The sequence below is a fragment of the Lycorma delicatula genome, chromosome 5, assembly GCF_047948215.1.
Source record: "Lycorma delicatula isolate Av1 chromosome 5, ASM4794821v1, whole genome shotgun sequence".
Classification (NCBI taxonomy): Eukaryota; Metazoa; Arthropoda; class Insecta; order Hemiptera; family Fulgoridae; genus Lycorma; species Lycorma delicatula.
The window spans coordinates 83,520,883-83,537,932 of NC_134459.1; the positions used below are offsets into that span (position 1 = coordinate 83,520,883).

At 28.3% G+C, this 17,050-nt stretch overlaps 1 long non-coding RNA gene across 1 annotated transcript in view; it reads right to left on the reverse strand.

Annotated features, from left to right (window-relative positions):
* LOC142325143 (uncharacterized) overlaps nucleotides 1-16,093 on the reverse strand; it is a 248,082-nt gene extending 231,989 nt beyond the window's left edge. Inside the window, exon 1 of the long non-coding RNA XR_012756492.1 lies at nucleotides 15,895-16,093. This is a non-coding gene — a long non-coding RNA (uncharacterized LOC142325143). The remainder of the gene's footprint in view (nucleotides 1-15,894) is intronic.
* Nucleotides 16,094-17,050: the final 957 nt, after the last annotated feature.

Consider the following 17,050-nt stretch of genomic DNA (forward strand, 5'->3'; position numbering starts at 1 on the left):
CTTGCTTTTACAGTAGTTCCTTTAGCATAGATACAATCCTAAGGATGTCAGATAATCTGTAAAAGTTAACTTTATTCAACTCTACCGGTTTTTTTTAACAAAATAAAATTAATATAATCTCCCTCGAGTTCTAATATTCTAATAAATACGCCTCAATTCTAGAACCCCATTGTTTTAAAAATTTTATCATAAAAATTAATTAATAGAGTAAACATATATATATTACAACAATTTTTTTTAATAGACTGATTTTTACTGTTTCAGAATATTATTGGCTGTAAATGTAAAAAATAATCTTTAAATATTTATTGTGAAACCCTCTGTTAGATTCAATAGTATAACTTTACTTGATAAGTGACATCTTACTGATTATTAATCAAATCACACAATTAGTTAAATATAAATAATATGAAAAATTTTTTACTTTACAATTAACCACACATCCACACACTTTCATCACACAAACAATGACATCTTAATGAACGTTTCAAGGTGCTAATGATGGCAAAAAACAGAATGAAGTATCTGTTTACATGACAATTGACATAAAAGTTTGATAATTTTTCTTGTTTAGAAGATAAATAAATATTTACTTAAGAATTATCATTTGGAATATTTTTTTTATGTATAGATTGTATCACGACGTTTTCCCAGGACTATCGATAACACGGTAACACGGTTTTTAATTTGTATTGAAATTTCTAGGAATGACCCCTTCCCCTTTCTTAATAACTTAGTTTTATTATGAACAGCACTGAACGTTCGTAAGGTTTTGTGTCATAGTCTAATATGATTCTTGAGATTTTTAAGTTGGAATGCTAAAAATCATTAAAAATTTTAAGATGGACTATAACATTTATAATGGATAGTTTAATAGCCGTTTTAAATTAGTAATCTCCATAAGTAAAAAACCAATAGACGTAAGAAGTATTTTAGAAAATAAGGTCGAAGAACAATTATCAGTTCAATCCATTTTCCGTTTATGAGATCTTGTGAAAATATAAACAGCCGTCACAAAAAGTAACATGTTCGATAATTTGTATTTGGAAGACTGTTTAATATAATTTGGTTTTAGATTTCCTACCTTTTACTTTTTTCCAGTTTTAGAATAAAACATTATAATATAGAATGTGTTTTATAATTTATGCCTTTTGGAATTAATTTCATTACTGGAATTAAATTAATTAAATTTGGAAAAACACTAAACGTGATGACATTAGTAGTACAGCTGTGTTTCACTTTTTTTTTTAATCTACTGTGTATGTTCATCATCCTTCATAAACGAATGAGAATGGATAGAATTGTATACGACTTGACATGAAACGCAAGTCAATTCAGCAAATAATAATGCATTCTCGGGAGTAATAAGTTTCCCATGCTAAGCTTACTAGAAATATTTAAAATTTAATCCCGTTGTCTTCTTCGCAATCTGAATGTAATATCGTATATCAGTATGCCAAGCTCACTAAAATGCAAATTACATCTGCCGCTAGAAGTGATACCTTCATTCAGTTCACATATAAATTGTCTCAGAAGGAGAATTTTTACTAAGATAGTTCAAGAGCTCAGGAATTTACATTAAAAATTTTGAAGTACAGAGTCTGCAAAACAAATATCGGAGTTTTATAGTTAAAATCTCTTAATTTTACTTACATTAATGAATCACAAATAAAACGAAAGAGTAATTCTTACAATGTTTCCTACAAGTGTTCAATGTAAATATCTTTCATGAAGTAGCACACATCTAACAGATAGGCGAGTTTGTCTCATATTTTAATCAGCATGTCTGGAATAATAGAAGCGACAGTTGTTCTAATCCTGTGCCTCAAGTTGGGTAGATTAGCAGAAAGCGGAGGCACATACACAAAATCCTTTATAAAATCCCAAAGGAAAAATCACAGGAGGATCAGATCGGGTGACTTTGGAGACTCCCGATATTCTTACAAAGTAAATTCTCTCATCCGTTTTTCAGTTGAGGAAAGAGCCAGCATATCCAAATAAGCAACTCCTGTTACGTTTGCTTCAGCGAAAAAGAACGACCCATAAAGTTGTCGTCGGAATATTTCACAGAAGAGATTTAATGTTGTGAAATCCCTTTCTCATTGTAAGAGTTCATAAGATCTTTCTGAGTCTCAGATACAGATTTATGTTTGTTGGAATTTTTCCACCGAGATGAAATGTTGACTCATCACTAAATGCAATACGTAAAGAAAGTCTCATCTTCATGCTTCAACATTTCGATTGCAAAGCACATAGTCGATAGAGTTCAAAGCTTGTAACAACTGTAAACGGTACATAAGTTTCCTTAGAATAATCCACATTTTCAACACCCATATTGCTAGTTCCGGCTGGTCTTTGAAACAGTTTTTTTAGGATTACGCAGGAAAGACTTCCTACTACGTACAACGTTTTCTTCAGACATTTTTGATTACGTACTCTTCTCTTTATACATATATCTAGTCATTTCAAACTGACTATATGATTGACGAATGATATTGTCAACCCATATTAATTGTGATTAAAATCACAATTAAACTTTCTGCGGAATGCACGTTGAACTGTAACTACAGATTCACATTTAAAAGCTGCAAAATACAGAAAGCGTTCCGTTCAGGAATCACCATCTTTCCTAATGGCACTGTCAAGCGGAATGATAAGGAATCAGTCTACAACTATGCACACAAATATAACTATATATTGACCTACATATTGTTTATATAGGTCAATGAAGACACTTTTTATTTTTTAATTAATATATTTAGGTTATATTTGTTTTATTAGGAAATGAAAGAGAAAATGAATTCAAAAACGATTTTTTTTTTAATAAAAAATGTATCTGTATAATTTTGTTTTTTTTTCAAATGATTTAATATAAATCTAAAAAAACAAAAAAAATATGCACGATATTGATGCACAGTTTGCAGAAAGCAAACGTCACCTTGAACGTCGTCAAGGTGACGTTCACCGTCATATAACGATATTTTTTTTTTTTTTTTTTTTATTAAACCTTTCTGACGAACTGAGAATATGGGTTTATGTTTTACCTGATAATCGATTAGATAACTTCATTTTAGTGAGTTTTTTTTCATTAAAACTTTAATGTAAATTTAATTTTTCATTTGTCATTTGACAAATGAAAAATTTTCCGTAATTTTGAAAAAATTACGGAAAATTCAAATTTGTTTAAAAATAAAAAAAACGAAAACAATTTGCTTCAACCGTGGTTAACACTAAGCCAACCAGAAAGCAGTAAAATTTCGTATGTACGATCCTAATATATCAAAAAGAGTAACAAAAATTAATAAATTTTTATTTATAATCTTGAAGTAGAAGAGGTATTTTTTTTTAAATTCTCTTAATAATATTTGGACTGATTCAAAAGACCCAACTGCAAGACACTTTATAACCGTAGTTTACTTCAATATATATATCCTATGGATGAGATATAATAAAAAGAATCTATTTATTTTTTTTGTGAAAGAATGTTTAAAATCCATTCCCAGACGGTGAGGTTAGTGACCGTCTACGATAGAAAATTTGTACCTCTCGACTGAGAAAATACGCTAGTGTTAGTACATAAAGAGATAAAAAATTGATTCTTTTTTCTTTAATACCCAAACTTTCGAATGTACGCTGACTGTAATGCATCTTTAGATGAATCACAAAGCGCGACAGGAAATTTCCTTACGCGAAAATGAATATTTCCGTGCTATCACTTTTCTAAAACTACCAAAACATGAAATCTTATTTCTCCGACATCTTTTTTTTTATTATTTCAAAGTTTACTTACAACCGGTTTATTTACCTCAACCTTTGGTAAGTAGGTACTCAACGTTTAGTAAATTGTAACACGACCCCAATGAGGTGACAAGGAGTCCTCAGCGAATCTCCTCAAAAATTTCACACTATAATTTATAGCGTGAATTTTATTTAGTATAGTATTATAAAAGATGTTATGCCGAGCCCAAACAATTAACAATTATTAATGACAGTCAACACCACCAGAACGAAAGAAATAAAAGTAAGATATCGTAATTAGTAGAAAAAAAAAACGATGAAGCAATGTAAAGAAAGGTATACGTAACAAGTTTTAATTTCAAACAGATAATGCGCAGTACTCACAGCCGAAATTACTATAAACACATTAAGACACTGTAGAGGCATTTAGGTCTAGAACGAGCAAGCGGTTCAATCTTCGAATGTCATCCCCATTGTCTAGGAGATTCACTGCTAAGATATTTGTGTTGTAGTGAAGCTGAAGTTCGTACTTTGATCTGAAACTTTGCATCTTCTCCCGCCCGGACCGTAATCCTAAATAATTCTGTATTTCACTGTTTCTTGCAAACCTAGGTTCTTCTGTTATACACTCCGCCAGCTTATTCTGAAACCGCTGCAAGATGTCGATATTGTATCCCATAATTCGATACCGTAGGTCCAGGTAGGTTTTATAATTGCTGAGTGTGCCAACAGCATATTAAGCAACGACAAACAACATCTTGTGTCCAGTAACCTAAATTTCCTTGAACTTTATCTCAAATTTTCTTCTCTTCTCTCTTATATGAACTTCCCATGTCATTCGACGATCTTAAGTATATCACATTCTTAGTTTATAGAATCAGAACGCCGTCAAAGTGGCTCTTCGGCTCTTCGTCATTTAACAAATTTTTTTTATTTTTTATTAAACATTTCTGAGGAATCGAGAATACAGATTTATGCTTTACCTGATAATTTATTTGATAACTTCTTTATAGCGAGTTTTTTCATTAAAATATTGTTTATTTCTCATACAACTTTATAATGAATAAGGTATTTACAGTTTAAAATATGAATATTAAAAAGGATAAACTTTTTTAATATTCATATTTTTTTCTTAAAAATTGATTTATTTTCAGTAAACTGAAAATAAGAGTTAATTAACAAATAAAATTAACAATTAACTTATACTTTTCACAAAATAAAAAACGTAAAAGTATTTTTGTTATTTAATATTTCTCAATAATTTGTAAGTTTCCAATTATTTTTTATTTTAACTGAATGACGTGAACTTAATATATTCTTGAACTGAGTAAACGTTAATTTATGATCCATGTGACTCATATTTAATGAAATGTTTTTTTTGCATCTAATTTTAATGAATAAAATGTGGGCTAATATTAAATCAATGCTTTATCTTAACTCTCATCATCGATTTAACTTTCTTTTTTTTCAACTGTTACTTTGAACATTAATGTTTATTGTGGTATACATTAATTAATGAGCTGAAATTTGTTATTCTTTCACATACACTCACACATATAAAAATATATAGAAAGAAAACAAAGATAACTACTTTATATCTTACAGAAATTATACCAGTACATAATTTCAAGGCTAAAAGATCTTAATTTATCACAATTACGTAATAAAAAAAGCTATTACTGAAATAAATGTAATTTTCTCCGAGTACTTTTTATCATGTTATCTTTACGTTCAATACAAAAGAGTAAAGATTTATTATGGAAAAACAAAATTAACTTTAATCTAAGTTCGTCTCAGAAATAAATTAATCCATAAAATAGTTTCCCTTAGATGATTTTTTAAAGACTATAACTTCAATGAAACAAAGAATTATTGTACATTCAAAGTGAAACAAAGAACTATTGTTTAATTTTATTGAACTAAATATTTTTTTTTATACTAATGGACATTTTTAAATACTCAAAATAAACACTAAAAAAAAATAAGATTATCCTTTTTTATGATAAGCGATTAACAAACAACAAATAACTTTTTAAGAAATTAGAAAAAAAGAGTAAAATCAATTTAAATTTAGTTAAGTATAGTAACCTTCTCCTTATTGTAGCAGTATATTGCTTATGAATTTCTTCAGAATACACCTTTTGATTCAATTTAGTTAAAGTGATTTTATAACCGAACAAGAATTTTTTTTAAATTTTTGATAAATATTGGTTTTATTTTGAACAGAAGCCGATTAATATTAAAAAAAAACCTTGGGTAATAGTGATTAAATTTTCCAGTTAAAAATGAGGGGAAAAGTTATTTTAAAAACAACACGATACTACTGACTTCCTGTGTAACATGAGATCAAGAATTAACCTTATTAATGTAAACATGATCAAGATCAGGCCTATTGTTGACACCAATGACCTGTGTCGGAATGCGTAGCTACATAGATAGCTTTGGCTATCTTGATTTGTTTTGCGGATAGTATTAGACTGCGATCGGGTGAATAAGGGCTATCAACCGGAGTAGATTCAAAACCATTGAAAGATAATTAGTCTTTGAGTGGTTTTGAACTAGTAACCATTGCGGTTCAACAGATATAGTTTCGTTGGGAATTGTCAATCTGATTTAGTGAATTGTCAACCGCGACTCTACACTCCTTTATTTACGCATACCCGCTCTGTGCCTTCCTACATTCCCTCGAAGTCGAAGCTTTACATTTGTGGGAAACGATAGTGAGTTAAAAGATAAAACTACACAAACAATGAGAAACACACACGCATACACTTATACTTTCAGTTTATAGTGTGTGTATTTATTTAAAAGAATATATAAATATATATACATATATATATATATATATTATCCTTCCCGGCGAATATAGCTATATTAAAGGGTAAAGTATGGTGATCATGTCAAAAATGGGAAATCGGGTTTTCTGCTAATCAACGTTTTAGGGTCCAACTAATTCAAATAGTCAAAAAAAAAAGACATGTATTTATGTGCTTTCGCATGTACATTTGTGTGTCGCACTGCTTTCGATGTTATATCTCGGGATTGAGCCAACCGATTTTTTTTCAAGTTTATCTCAAATACTATATATACTATATGGAGCATTGATTATATTATGTTTTTTCAAGATTCGTTAAGGAGGTAGCGAGTATTGCAAAAGAACCAACTTCGATTTCCTTCAGAGTCATACCAGCGAAAACTTTATTAAAGCGTAAATTTGTTACCTACTATATATATATATATATATATATATAAGATCCAAAAAAAACTTTTTTTAAATCAACCCCACTTCTTTAAATTGAAATATACATTTTTGTTATTTTTCTCTATCTCACTTCGGTTTAAATATTTTTCAAGAAATTCTTGAAAGTTTATACATCATAATACTAAACTACCAAGAAATACTTACAGTTTTTTCTTAATTGCAGAAAAGGTTTTTTGGAAAATTCTCTTTCTGTTTCACTGTACGAAGTAAAGGAAGTATTGTGATCGCGAAAAATGTCGGTTTTCAGATTTCAACGGAAATATCCATTTTGACCATCCCTGAATTCATTTTGACTAGTTTCGGTGTGACGTCTGTACGTACGTATTTATTTCGCATAGCTCAAAAACGATTAGCCGTAGGATCTTGAAATTTTGGATTTAGGACTGTGTAACATCTAGTTGTGCACCTCCCCTTTTGATTGTAATCAGCTGTACCAAAAGTGTCAAAAAAAACCCAAAATCCAAAGCATTTGGATTTGGACTGTTTCTTAACTGCAGTAATCAGTCCTCAATGAGAGTTTTTCAACGGTATATCATAAATGGTACTTAATTTCATTGGTTCCAGTTATAGCCAAATAAAATTTTAGTTAATGAAATATTTGGATCGTACAAAGACACACTGTGGTAAGACACATCGGTTTGAACCCTACTTCATTTGCTTTTTTTTAATTTAAATACATTATATATTGATTTATTAATAATTTTAACCTCTGGTTGTAAAAAAATGTGTATATGTAATTTAATAGGCGTAAAAGGAAGTCATGTGGTGTACATATCAGAGCTTTCTTACTTTAAATTTTAGTGAAGGGGATTTTAGATTTGGAAAAAATTCTACTTAAGCAAATTAGTTTGTAAGCTTAAACTACATATGAATATTTTTAGAAAAGTTTTCTTAAAATTTATTCACCACTTCTAAAAAAATATATAATAGTTTTAGTTTTTTTACTGTAATACTTTTAATTTTTATTGTTAAAAAAAATTCTATATTTTTTATTCATCACTGAAAGGGTTATTAAAGTACTTCAGGTTCTTATAGTACCTAAGGTACCCCTTATAGGTACCTGGTTACTTAGGTATATTATATTCCGGACCCAAAATTAGAAGTAATTTTTTTCATTACTTTCAAAAAGTACACTTTATTTTTTTCAATATTTTTATACAATTCTTTATTAAATTAAATTTTTGTTAGGGATCACTTTTTTATAAATAAATTTTTCCCGAATTTTTCGCACAGAGTAACGGAGTCCCTAAAAATCGGTTTTTTTTATTCGAAATTTGGGAATTTTTGTGCTTAAATCTTATTTTGGTAATTATTAAATCAATAAAAAAGCAAGGTATAATCAAATTATTCGGCGTAACTTGATCGGCGTAACCGGGAAGTCATGGAGTACTTTGCCAATATTTTTATATATTTATAAAAGAAAAGGTAAGGACACACGTTTTCAGTGTTTCCTTTAATCTTAATTTTTCAAGTTGCCAACAAAAAAAAAAATTAAATATAAAAAAGATTAATTATACAAAAAGACTGATTTGGACACCACATGACTTCCTCGTTCGCCTATTAAATTACATTTACACATTTTTGTTTTTAATAAAAAGAACAAAAAATTTTATTTTATTAAAAACTCCTGATATTTTTTTATATATATATATTTTTTTTTTTTTTGTTATTGAATTCTTATCCATCGTAAATTTTTTTTTACAATGAGAGGTTAATAATTATTAATAAATCAATATACTTAAATTAAAAAAAAGGAGATGAAGTCCGATTCGAACCGATATGCACATGCGCGCGTGCGCATGTGTGTGTTCTACGCGCGTGCATATAATCTCCAGAATGTTGAATTAAAACGTGCTGATTTATTTTATTAAATAATTAACAAATATTTATTCAGATCAGTTCTTAATTATATAATATATTGACGCCACGATGGTATATGTGATATATCTATACCAGTTGGTACCAGAGAAAATCTTTTTAACCGAAGTAGCATCAGAAAGTAAAGAATAAATAAAAAAGAAGTGGTTATAGTCAACGTTATTAACAAATTTTAAAAAATGAAATTTTATTATGAAATAATAATCACCAGACTGTATGAAAATCATTTATGATGGAAGATCATTATGTGGAAATTCAGTTTAAACAATTAATATTATTTAGAAACTCATCAGATATATTTAACAAATTGTGAAAGATTATTAGTTTCGTTTTACTGCAAAATAATTCTGAAAACTTCTTATTTTTATTTTGCATTAAAAGGTACAAGAATCTTTCTAAGCTGTACATCTCTTGACCAAATAAATACGTTTCCAAAATCAGGGATTCAGTCTCCAAGATACTATAAATAAATACAATCGCCTACATTTCAAATCCTTTGGTTAAATAAAAATAATACTTCTTTAAACAAAACGAATTCAACACGTCATATACGTCTACATTTTCATACACGTATATTTTAAAACATCATATTGTTTAGGTGATGTAAAAATATATATAATTTTTTTTTTTAGTATTTTTTCATAATTTATGAACAGGCTTAAATATAAATGACAGTTTGACAGCATTTTTAAAGAAAATAAACATAGCCTTACGACAATGCATTTATGCCTACGCAATTTATTTATTTTTCTATTTTTTTATAGTTTGAATTATTAACAAAAAAATAAAATCCCTTTTTTATCATCATATTAAAAAACTGGTGTAGACACCACATGACTTCCTTGTACTCCTATTAAATTACACATTCACATTCTTTGCTGCACTTTATTTAAACTTATTCCACTTAAAAGTGAAATACGATCCTCCAATTCTTTAATAAAGTCCTTGCATTACACAATTGCTAATATATTAGTTATTAACATCAAATATTTATACAATTATTAATTCAACAATCCTACCTGAAATAATAGGATAGAGTAAAAGTCCCTTTATTACTCTTTTAATAAATGTATGCCATCTAATACTATGTTTTTTAAATTATTTTGATGTTACCATCAACAAAATGAAAACAAAAACGAATAATCAGATGTTTACCAAATCTGATGCGGACACCACATGACTTACTTGTATGCCTATTAATTACATATACACATTTTTTTTAAATGAAAAGTACATAAAATTTTATTTAATTAATAATTCTGATTTTTTTTATTATTATTACTGAATTATTACTTATTGTTTTTTTTTTCAACGAGAGCTTAATAATTATTAATAAATCAATATATTTAAATTAAACAAAAAAGTTAAAAAAGAAAAAGGAAATGAAATCGGATTCGAACCGATGTGCCTTCCCTTATAAGATCCAAACATTTCATTAATTAAAATTTCATTTGGCTGTAACTCTGGAACCAATGTATTGTTGAAAAGCTCTCAATGAGGGTTTATTACTGCAGTTAAAAAAAAAGTCCAAAATCCAAAAAAATTTGGATTTTGGGCTTTTCTGGAAACTTTTTAGTTCGATTGCAATCAAAAGGAAAGGTGCACAACTAGATGTTACAACAGTCCTAAATCCAAAATTTCAATATCCAACGGCTAATCGTTTTTGAGTTATGCGAGATACGTGCGCATATCTTGTACGTCTGTATGTACATACGTAGATAGATACGTATTTACGTACAGACGTCACTCCAAAACTAGTCAAAATGGATTCAGGGATGGTCAAAATGGATATTTCCGTTGAAATCTTACATTTTTCGCGATCACAATACTTCCTTTACTTCGTACAAGGAAGTAAAAATAGAGAAGATTTTATACATATTTAAATAAAAGTCATGTCTAGTATTAAAAAATCTCTTATATAAAAGAGAATGTCCTGACTGATTCACTGACTCATAATCAACGTACAACCAAAACTATTATAGGTAGAGACTTAAAATTTTCAGGGTATCTTCGTATCTTTAAGTAGGCGTGCACTAAGAAAGGATTTTGCAAAATTTTTATTTTAATGGGTTCAAATCGATAAAAAACTAAATTTCGTGTTAACAGCACTAATTGTTGGACGTAAAAGCAACACACACTATACTAAATATTTTACGATTCCATTGCAATATTTCCTATATGTGTGTCCGCTATAGACTAAAAAACTACTGAACCGATTTACGGGGAAGAAGGAAGAAAGGGAAAAACTGGAAAAGGAAAATAGGGAAAAATCGAAAAAGTTAAAAGGGAAGAAGGGGAAAATGGGGAAAAGGAAAAGGGGGAAAGAAAATGGAAAAGAGAAAAAAAGAGGAAGGGGGAAAGGTAAATGGGGGAAGGTGAAGGGATTTAAATAAATTTAATTAAAATTAAATAAAATAATATTAAATTAAATTTTAAATAAATAAATAATTAAATTAAAATGGAATTAAAAAATTAGAATATGTAAAGCAAATAATTGAAGATGTCAGATGCAAAAAAATTGGTTGAGATTAAAAGCGTAGGTAAAACATGGAAATGAAGTAATTCATTACATCTGTCAAATAAGTAATATTAATACCTCGTGTGCACGCGCAGAGCGATAAAATGATTGTGTGAGTGCTCCAGAAGAATACCGTTAAATTTTACAACTGTATTTCTCTGTTTAAAATAATGAAAAAAGTTCATAATAAACATGTGTCCGGAAAAGCTTTGTTTTTAAATTAAGAATAACAATGAATTTTACCATGATTTCTGCTTAGCGGCAAAATGAACTTATACGGAAATTCATCGAAAACCAACTGGAATCGAAAACCGGGGGAGGAGGGAGAAAGGGAAAATCGGAAAAAGAAAATAGGGTAAAGTCGAAAAAGGGAAGAAGGGGAGAATGGAAAAAAGGGGAAAACGGGAAAAGAAAATGAAAAAAGAAAAGAGAAAGGGGGAAAGGAAATGGGGAAAGAGGAAGGGGAAAAGGAAGTAAGGGAAAGAGAAACGGGAGAAGGAAAGGGAAACGGGAGAAAATGGGAAGGGAGAGCGAAGCGAGCCATGACCCTCTGATCGTGACGGGAAGCGCAAGTAACCATAGAGCACGGGCGAAGCCGCGATGGGGTTGCTAAATTTGGGATTGTAATAATTTTTTTGTTTATCTTTATTGGACTTTTATATTGAACTATTTTAATTCATTCATAAAATGGATTGTCTAACAAATATTGTTCAATTTTTTTATCTTCCTTTTTTTTGTTTTCCTTTAAGTTTTGGGTAACAATTCATTGTTTATCATATATTTCTCAGTATTTTTCATAAAAATTTTTGTTTACTGTTTTATCAGGATTTAATGAAAATCTAAATATAATATTGTTGATTAAATATTTTTTATTTTTAAAAAAATAAGTTTTCTATTAAAAAAGCAAGTGAGTGAAGCTAAATCTATACTGTGGGCGAAGTCGCGACGGGGTACGTTAATATTTCTATAAAGTGGTAAACACTTTATAAATGGTATTGTATTTAATAAATATAGAGTGAGGGAATATTTGTTATAAATCTTCCCTTCCTCAAAAAAAAAAAACATTTAAAAAAAAAAAAAAATATATATATATATATAATAACAAAGATATAATATTTCCAATATTTGTGTTTATTAATTTTGTGTATGTATTAAGTAAATAATACGTAATCAAATTTAAATATATATTTTTTAATTGCAATTTTTCATATGAAGCTCCCAGTTTTTCTTATGACTGTGATTAATCTAAATAAAACTATAATATTCAGAGTAACTTTGCCTGAAATGAATGATTATGATTCTTGAGCCAGTATCCCTAACGAACAGAGAGCTAACATGTCACTCTTGAGGCCGAATCTCAGCTGCTTTCCATGGAATTGACACTCTGACTTGCAACAAACAGTAATTTATTTCTGTAAAAAATCCAACAAAGGAAAACTACTTTTAACATTTCGTAGTAAAACCTGTTATTGTATATCTATTAATCTTGAAAATGGTTATGATATTTCCGAGCGAGAGTTTTTGTTTGACTTCAAATCGCCTATAGTCTTTTGGTTACAATCACTTGGCATATATTCATAAAAATAGAACATAACCCAAGGAAACTACTATTATCAGTCAGAAAATTACCCCCTCCCAAATTTTTTGGACATTTTGGTCTTTTAATGTCTACTAATAGATTATTTTAGGGCGAGCATGGAGTGTGTTTAGAAGAGAGTGAATGAGAGAGGTGAGACATCGTTTTAAGAGTTTCAACCATAATATTTCGCTTTGTATTTTAGTATTTTTTTATGTATCTCTGAAAAAAGGGAACTCGTATTAAACTAATTGAAAAATTTTAAAACGTGGAAATTTTATTCTTTTTTAATCCTCAGAGCTTATTAAAAATGTTCATAATTAATAATAAGTATAATAAAGTAACATCTGCTTTCTCGTTGTTTAGAAAATGGATTAATTAATTAATATTATGAGGTTATTCAATTTAATTCTTTCCTTTTTGTTTGCTTAAAACAATTTCTTAGCATATACCTAGGATTAAAGTTAAACATCCCCCCTCTTTACAAAATCTCAAATTTTATGATTGAACAATTGAAATTTTAATTAAATTCTTTTTATTTTATTATATTAAGATATTATATTAATGTAAGCAACATTTAATGTAAAAAAATAATTTTAAAAAAAATTAACTTATTTTCGAAAGTAAACGAGATTTCCGAAAAATCAGCAGCAGTTATAACTGTTTTGAAAATCATTTTAATCGATAAAAAAAATAAATGAAATTTATGGAGGTACAGGAAATACTCATTTAATACCATTTTAATGGTATTAACCCATTACCATTTTAATGAAGCCAACCTATTGGTATAGTGATTAAAAGTTGTTGCCTGTTAAACCGGTAACTTCGGCTTGATGTTAAACGTGGTTAAAAAAAAAGCTGATAACAAAGTTGTAATACTTTCCTGCCATTGGTTATTTATTCTTATACAGTGGAAAAATAATTATATATGAAAAAGTTACTAAGATTTCTTTTTTTGTGTTGGAGGTAATTTATGATGAAGTTTTACTGTAAAATTATAATTATATGTTTAAATAAACCAAAAAAGTTTTAAAAATTCAAAAAAGCGGTATTTTTTAATTTGTTTTCTGCTCCCGTACGTTCAAAATCACCTTCCAAAAAAATTGTTTGATTTTTATAACTTTACTGTGTTAAATAGAAGCAACTAAAAAAAATTTACCACCAATAAAAGGTTATGTAAGATTTTTTTTGTGAATTATGATGAAATTTTATGTAATATTATTATTACTAAAAGTTTATTATTTAAACTTTTAATCATTTACTATTAAAAGTTTAAATAAAGTTTTGAGAAATTAAAAAAAAATAATATTTTTAAACTTTTATTGGTCTCCCCAACCCGCAAAGTATTTTTTTGGGTCGCTTGAACAAATTAAGCCTAGTAAGACATTAAAAAAAAATTGGTTAAAAATATGCAATAAATATAAACATAGCCTTTTTTGATTTTTGATGAAGAAGAGGATTTTTGGAGAAATTATTTTTTAAATCGTAAGATAAGAGTGCAAGCATGTAATGAGCTTAATATTTAGTAGGTTTATGTTAGCAAGATTTTTAGAAAATTTATCCCCAAAATTTTACCATAAAAATTGCCTTATTTATACTACTCTCTACAAAATTTCAGCAAAATCGATTGATCCAGTTAAAGGTTTATTAAGCTTCAATTACGCTAACACATACACATGTACGTTCATATGTACGTAAGGACAATTCCCCCCACCATTTTTTTTTTTTTTTTTGCTTTTCGGTGGTTCCTGGGTTATCAAACGACAAGAAATGCAAAACAATTCATACCTAATTTTTTGACCGATTACCGTACTTCCCTTCTTACAGCATAGCTCTAGAGTTATGATGCCAGGAAAATAAAAATGGATTAACACAACGCCTAAACTGTTGTCTTCTTTTTTCCTTTTTTTAACCCGCAGTTAAACAGTTTTTAAAAGGTCATATCTGAAATGCCTAATCAGCATTGAATGGATTGAAAAACCGACTAGAAGCCATATTGTATCGATGAATCTAATTATATTTTCAGTTATACTGCCATGTCTATCTAAACACGGATTAAAATTGTTATCTCGCTTCTTCCTTAAGAAAATAAATTGTATCTTACGTCCGAAGTCCTATCAAATAGGTTATTTAATCCGACATGTGAAGGTAGCAGTTTTTCGTTGATTTGTTTTTGTGTATTTGAGCTAGGATTTTCAGAAAATAAATATATTTTAATCCTGATTAAGAAATGTAAACATAATATGAGAGACGGTCGTTAATATTTTAAATTACATAAGTTCTGCAACTGAAAACATTTTTATGCAATGTAGTATTGTAATATTGATGTATTTAGAGATTTAAGAAAAATTCCATTCCAGAGGAGCATGTTGTCTCTTAAAAGATAATTCAAAAATTAATTTTTTGATATTACTGAGAAATTTATTATGTATCAATGAATTTAACTACGTTAATATTTATTTAATTTAAATCGTAGTGATTTTTTAGAATTCCGTTTTAAATCCGTGTTTAGTCCACAGATGTTAATGTGATTGATTTATTTCTGAAATTTATATCTCAGGAGTTAAGATTTTTTTTTTGAAATGAAAGTTACGAAAAAAATTAAAAACAAGCCTGTTCATATATTCGTTCAAAAAACTATACATTTTTATATAAATTTTATGATCACTAGTACCTAAGAAGTTTTTTTTTTCAATTATATTAACATAACAAAACAATGTATTAATGTAAGAAAAAGTGATTTATTCTCGTTTGTTATATCAAAAAAAAAAAAAACTGCTCTAAATTTATTTTTAAGTCACTACACCCATTGTTAAGAATACGGAGCTTAAAATTTTTATTCGTTCATTTATTTATGTATGTTTAAATTCGGGATTTTTTTTTACATAATATTTATTAATTGACGTTCTGAAAATCACTTACCTGCGAAACGAACTACCCCCGAAGAGGTCTGACGCAGCACTGAATACTTTACCCTTAAAAGACGAAGTTTACGCCTGCGCAATTTACTTCAAACAAAACACCCACTCAGTATCACATTCAGAATCCCATATCAACGTTTAATTCAGTTCTCATTTTCATTACAAGTAATTATTTAAAACAGAATTACTTCACACTTGTAAATTTCATTCTACTTATTAATTACATACTTAAATATAGAAATATTATCGGTTAATTACAACGTTCTTATAATGGTTTACTTCGGAAGCGAATAATTTCAAACTGTTCTTTTTTTATGTACTTATGTGGATAAACACATTGTGTGCACCTGCTTATTAATGTTTTGCATTGTATGTTTGTAGTCTATTTAGTCATTTGTGTGTGTTTTTTAAAAGCACAACGTGAGATACATACTACTCACGTTAAATCTTGATCGAAATAAGATTTCCGACGTATAGGAACTCTGTAAAATCTCACTGATCGTAGTAACTTTTTAAATAATCGATACAATTTCATTTCATAACTGAATCTTCAAAAAAATAAGAAAAAAATATTTATATTGATCACAGTTTAACTTAACTAGAATTTATTTACGCCCACGTGCACTGAAAAAACAACAATTCTAAAAATATTCCTGATTGCCTAATAATAATTAATGTTTTTTCACAATTTTCACCCTTGGCCGAATGCGACTTCGGCCATGCTGTTGTTTGTGTCTTTAATTGTGGTTAAAAATTATTATTAATTTTGTAGTGTTGGAAAAGTTATTTTTTAAAGTTGTAATTTTTTTTCGAAATCAACTTAGCTAATTTTATATTTTTTAGTTTAATTTTGTTGAGATATAAATTAAAGCGCTGTCTGTCTAACCTCAGTACGATGTTGTTAAAACAGCATTGCAGTTCGAGAGGAGGTTTTGGTTGCTAACAAATTATTAATTAACAACATTAGAGGTTCGAGAGGAGGTTGCGCAGTACGCCAACGAACAAGAAGTTCGAGATCAGGTTTCTATAATATTGTACAGGCCGTTTGAGCTTATCAATATTATCTCAGTGGATTGTATTATTATTTATTTGTAATCTTATTAGTGTAGTTGATTTAAATGAATTTTTATTTAAAATCTCGGAAATAAATATGAAAG